Genomic DNA, 6316 nt, shown 5'->3' with positions numbered 1-6316 from the left:
ACTAAGACTCACACATGTGTAGTACTACAGCGCATTACTTCCGCATGGAAATATTTTTAATGAACGTGCGTCTAGTAAAATATTCTCATTGATTTATTGACTCTTTAAAATATCTATTTGCACAAAAACACCCCCAGAAATATAGAAATAAACTGAAACAACAAATAAACGACAAAATCACTATTTGTTGTGAAGAAAGCCTTCTTTAGCAGACGAGTTCCGCTGGAGGTCTGTTATAAACAGGGACCTGTTACACTCCCAACACCGCCTTATTCCGTCTCATAACAACTTTTCTTCGCCAATTATTGTCACGTTTATTATTATTATTGCATTTTGCTTCAGATTCATTTTCTTTTAAATTAATTCACTTGCCACTGTTGTTGAAAGTAACCAAACGACTCATAACGCTTCAATATACGTAAGTACATAAATATTTCGCTGGGTTTCGTTTGCTATCGATTGCTTCGACATTCGTCTTCTCTGTAGGTTGTTGCAGGTGGCCTGCACACGTGCATGTTTGGTTGAGTGCATTTGCATGTATGCAGGTGTTGCGTGCGTGTATGTATACATGTTTGTACGAGTATTTATATGTGTGTGTGTGGGTATATATATATTTGTATGTATGTATTAGTAAACAAAATTTAGTAATGTGTTGAAAGCATGGAGAGAGAGAAAGAGAGAGGGAGAGATTGTCCTTCGATAACATCATGTTAATTGATATATACAGGGTGTCCCAAAAAAACGTATACACACCTTAAATAATTGTAAATTTGTTATTCTTTGTAAGCCTAGTACTTATTCTATCGTTCTCTTTTGCCGAACCACTATGTGTATACATTTTTTGGGGACACCCTGTATATATATAGTTTGCTTTCTCGGTTCAAATTCTACCGAGGCTGACTTTGCCTTTCATCTTTTCTGGGTCGATAAAATTAGTACCTGTGAAACATTGAGGTTGATGTAATCTATTTATCCCCTCGCCTAAAATTGCGGGTCTTGCGGCAATAATTCGAAACCAATTAATACAAGCACTTGGCGGACAGCGTGCTTAAAGCAGAATTCAGCCAAGCACTTCAGAATGGAGGGAATTTTGAAAAAATAAATAACGCATTTCTCGATTTTGGTTTTATACTTTTTGTCTTGTTCTAATATTCACAAGAATATCAAAACACGAAGGAAAATTTTATGTTTACAAATCGTTTTTTGAAAGTTAAAACATTATTTACGAAAGAAAAAAAATACAGGCCGAACTCTCATAAAATAAAGCTTTCAGTTGTTTTATTTCTTACATTTATTCTTTTAAAAAAATTATTTAAAAATTATTGTTCCATCATGTTTTAATTTCTTTTTCATCTACAAAAATTATATTATTTACGATTTTCGACATGTTAACATAATTGCAATCAGAGTTAACTCCCTTGAAACAAGCTTTTTTAAATTCATTTTTCTTGTCAATATATTTATTCACTACTGTTTGTTGGTACAACTATGATACAGTACAGCTACTGTGTTGGTAACTACCGTTGAGATATACCACCTTTACTATGTTGGTAGTTACAGCTATGGCACTGGTAGCTACATTGCAGTTATATTTGTTAATATAATGTGATGTTAACAACATCAAGGTTCTATCACGGTTACTCTGCAGTGAGACCATGCCTCTGATAGTAGCTACTTAGTAGTTAGTCCTTCAGTGTGCTAGTGGCAATGATGTAATTAGCCTATGACAGAAGCTACACTGTACTTAGACCATCTGTTGGCTACGATGTAGGTAGCTCATCACACTGACATCAGTAGCTATGATGTTGTTAGCCCAGACTACTTAATCTAGCACTGTGGGAGTAGCTATGTTGTAGTTAGCTCTTCACAGTGACAGTAGCTACACTATACTTAGACCATTACTATACCAGTCGCTATTATGTACTTAGTCCATCAAACTGACAGAAGCTACACTGTGCTTTGACCAGCACTTTGCGAGTAGCTATGATGTAGTTAGCCCTTCATAGTGACAGTAGTTACACTATACTTAGACCATATCTATTCCAGTGTCTATAATGTAGTAAGCCCATCACACCAGCTGTAGCTACATGGTACTTACGCCAGCATAGTGAGAGTATCTATGATATAGTTAGCCCTTCATACCGACAGTAGTTACACTATACTTAGACCATACCTATTCCAGTGTCTATAATGTAGTAAGCCCATCACACCAGCTGTATCTACATGGTACTTATGCCAGCATAGTGAGAGTAGCTATGATATAGTTAGCCCTTCATAGTGACAGTAGCTACCCCATACTTAGACTATTACTATGTCAGTGGCTATGATATAGTTAGCCCATCACACTGACGGAAGTTACACTGTACTGAAGCCTAGCACTGTGAGACGAGCTACAATGTAGTTGAAACACTACTGTGACAATAACAATAGTTACACCATTGTCAGACCATTACTATGTAAGTTTGCCCATTGTTATATCAGTAGTTAAGGAACATTGTAATAGAGTGGTGTAGTGTGGGTAGTAAGTTAGTGGTGTAATGAACTTTATTAGGTCAACTTCAAAGTAGTTTTATAAAGCAAATATATACTTCATTGCAAGTATATGTATATGATGGTTATGAATACACAGCATGCACATATACACACACTTTCATATACGCATACAGTCAGTGTAGAGAATATCGAAAACAGAAATAGTGTTGAATTATATCAGTAACAGAACACCCCATACTTCATACAATTGTCTTTTGCTGTTGATCTCTGCTCGTGTTTTCACTTAATGGTAATCTAAAAGGACCATAAAAATTATTATTAACTTTAGTATCCTGATTTAAGGAAATACCAAGGAGATAGGCACAGTAGCTGAGACTGGCTCAAGGGATCTATGGGACCATAGGCAGAACCTTTCCACAAGCAAAAACTAGTTCAGTCCTTGATGCTCCACTCAGGCAAAGCCTACAGGCTAAGGGGCAAAATGTTTGTACCATTAGATACCTGTTGATGACAAGGATAGGTTTCTAAACATTGTGGTGAATTTAGAAGTACATGTAAAACCTCTGAGTTGATCCTGCAATTTCTCTGTGGAACAAAGCATCTCTGGCATTTATTTCACTATTAATTTCTCTTAAAATTTAGCAGATATTTTGACAGATCTCTGAACAGAAATCTTTTATAGGCAAGGAAATACAAGGGTCAGGTGAAAGTTCATAGACTAACTAGTTCAGTCCTTGATGCTCCACTCAGGCAAAGCATACAGGCTAAGGGGCAAAATGTTTGTACCATTAGATACCTGTTGATGATAAGGACAGGTTTCTAACATGGTAGTGAATTTAGAAGAGCATGTAAAACCTCTGAGTTGACCCTGCAGTTTCTCTCTGCAGCTTCTCTGTGTGACAAAGCATCTCCGTCTTTTATTTCACTAATATTTCTCTTAGAATTTAGCAGATATTTTGGCAGATCTCTGGACAGAAATCTTTTATAGGCAAGGAAATACAAGGGTCAGGTGAAAAGTTCATAGGCTGACCAAAATACTCCCATAGTATGTGACTAAATGAAGTTTATTTTTCCACATAATCCCTCTTGCAGTTCATATACTTCTCCCATCAGTGTTGCAGTGCTTGGATCCCATTAGCGAAGAAACTTTCATCCTGTTGGTCAAGAAACTCATCAACAGCAGATATGACATCATCAGTGTGATACTGGTTCCGAGCCAAGTATTTTTTCATGTTTGGGAACAGATGATAGGGAGGCTGATCAAACAGTTCAAAGCCAGTCACACACAGCAGCATTTGAAAACAAGGACTTGTGTGCTGGAGCATTGTCCTGATGAAACAAGACCCTTTTGCATCCCAAGAAATTGAGGCCATCACTTTCTCTGCACATGAAACGACTTTGGCCTTCTTTGGAGCTGATGAGGAGGAATATTTCTACTTCATGGATTGTCTCTTTGTCTCTTGCTCAAAATGATGAACCCAACACTCATCTTGGGTTAGGAAACATTCAAGGAAACCAGCTGGATCTACCTCAAACAGTGTCAGATTTTCCTGTTATGCGATTAGTCTGTTGTACTTTTAATCAGGTGTCAGAAGACATGGTGCCAACCAAGAAGAAGCCTTCATCATGGCAAGTTCATTGGGCAGAATATTCTCAACACTCTCATGGGATATGCTTATAGCATTGGCTATTTGAGTTATAGTCGATCACTTGTCATCCATCACCAAGTGGTGAACACAATCAATTTTCCTCAGTGTGGTGGCAGTTTTAGGACATCTTCAAAATAATGGTTTCAAATTTTGGCATAGGGCCAGGAGTTTTTGAGGGGAGGGGAAGTCGATAAACTCGACACTGAAGTTCAACTAGTACTCAGTTTATCAGTCCCGAAAGAGTGAAAAGCAAAGTTGACCTCAGCAGAAATTGAACTCAAAATGTAAAGATTAATGAAGTGCCACTAAGCATTTTCTTCAGCATGCTAAGGATTCTGCCCATTCACTGCCTTTACTCTTTTACTCTTTTATTTGTTTCAGTCAGTTGACTGCGGTCATGCTGGAGCACCGCCTTTAGTCGAGCAAATCGACCCCAGGACTTATTCTTTGTAAGCCTAGTACTTATTCTATCAGTCTCTTTTGCCGAACCGCTAAGTTACGGGGATGCAAACATACCAGCATCGGTTGTCAAGCAACACACATATATACATATATACGATGGGCTTCTTTCAGTTTCCATGTACCAAATCCACTCACAAGGCTTTGGTTGGCTCGAGGCTATAGTAGAAGACACTTGCCCAAGGTGCCACGCAGTGGGACTGAACTCGGAACCATGTGGTTGGTAAGCAAGCTACTTACCACACAGCCACTCCTGCACCTTTGTCCAACATTATAATAATATTGTTTAACAATGGGTGCAAGTATGGCTGTGTGGTGAGAAACTTTCATCCCAACCACTTGGTTTTAGGTTCAATCTGTGACAAGTGAGAAATTTATTGTCGCAACAAAAGTCATTATACACCCTCTACTCCCCTCGTTATCAGATGACTAAAATGGATGAGGTGTTGCAATTCTTCTGCTGCCTGCTTGAAAATCCATTTGAACAAATGCACAAGTACAGAGCAACTGTTGATTAAGTCCTCAATTAAAATTCCATGCTATATATATATATATATATATATATATATATATATATATATATATATATATATATATATATATATATATATATATAATGGTTGTATACTGTCAATCTAACAAGAACGTGACAGTAGGGGGTACACCACCGCTGTATAGCCCTAGGAAGCATCGAACGCTTCCTGATAGCTTTGACACATTTTTTCCCTGTGTCCTTATATACATATACGTATATATGTATATAAGGACACAGGGAAAAAATGTGTCAAAGCTATCAGGAAGCGTTCGATGCTTCCTAGGGCTATACAGCGGTGGTGTACCCCCTACTGTCACGTTCTTGTTAGATTGACAGTATACAACCATTCTATCGCCCCACCACCGTACATGTCTCTACGAGAGATTTAGAAATTCAATATTTCTTATATATATATATATATATATATATATATATATATATATATATATATATACACACACACACACACACACACACTAAAAATGAATATAAGCAGCTACACGCAATATAAAACCATAAATGAAAGATTTAATCATCACTAATTGTGACTGAGGGTGACGAATAGCACCTATATCGCTAGAAATAAGAGTGAAAACCCTTAAAGATGCATAAACAATTATGGAACTTTAAGGCTTTTAACTCTTATTTCTAGCAATATAGGTGCTATACAACACCCTCAGTCACAATTAGTGACGACTATATACCTATATATATATATATATATATATCATTACAGATATAGGGTGAAAGATAATTAATTTAATAAAGTCAACAAATTTCACCTAGTAGTTTTTCGGTATGGAAAAGGACATATTCGGTAAAAACTTATACAAAAAGTTTTTTTATATATAATTATAACAATAAGGGTTTTGCAACAAGTTGCTTGACCACATACCGAAAATTTTAGAAATAGCAGCCAAAGGACTACTATTTCCTTTTTCTACAAAAGTATGTCTCCACAGACAACAATGTTTGTAACTCATTTGTGAGTTACAAATATTGTTGTCTGTGGAAACATATTTTTGTAGAAAAAGGAAATAGTAGTCCTTTGGCTGCTATTTCTAAAATTTTCGGTATGTGGTCAGGCAACTTGTTGCAAAACCCTTATTGTTATAATTATATATATATGGCTCAGTGGTTAGAGCGTCGAGCTTACGATCGTGAGGTTGTGAGCTCAAAT

General features: G+C 36.8%; 1 protein-coding gene across 1 annotated transcript in view; it reads left to right on the top strand.

Annotated features, from left to right (window-relative positions):
- The first annotated feature begins 241 nt into the window (after positions 1 to 241).
- The window catches only part of LOC115223849 (oxygen-dependent coproporphyrinogen-III oxidase), a 484483-nt gene continuing 478408 nt past the window's right edge, over positions 242 to 6316 (top strand). Inside the window, exon 1 of the mRNA XM_036513000.1 lies at positions 242 to 418. The gene's annotated coding sequence lies outside the window, so the exon portion shown is untranslated. The remainder of the gene's footprint in view (positions 419 to 6316) is intronic.

The sequence above is a fragment of the Octopus sinensis genome, linkage group LG24, assembly GCF_006345805.1.
Source record: "Octopus sinensis linkage group LG24, ASM634580v1, whole genome shotgun sequence".
Classification (NCBI taxonomy): Eukaryota; Metazoa; Mollusca; class Cephalopoda; order Octopoda; family Octopodidae; genus Octopus; species Octopus sinensis.
This window is presented reverse-complemented; position numbering and strand designations above follow the sequence as displayed.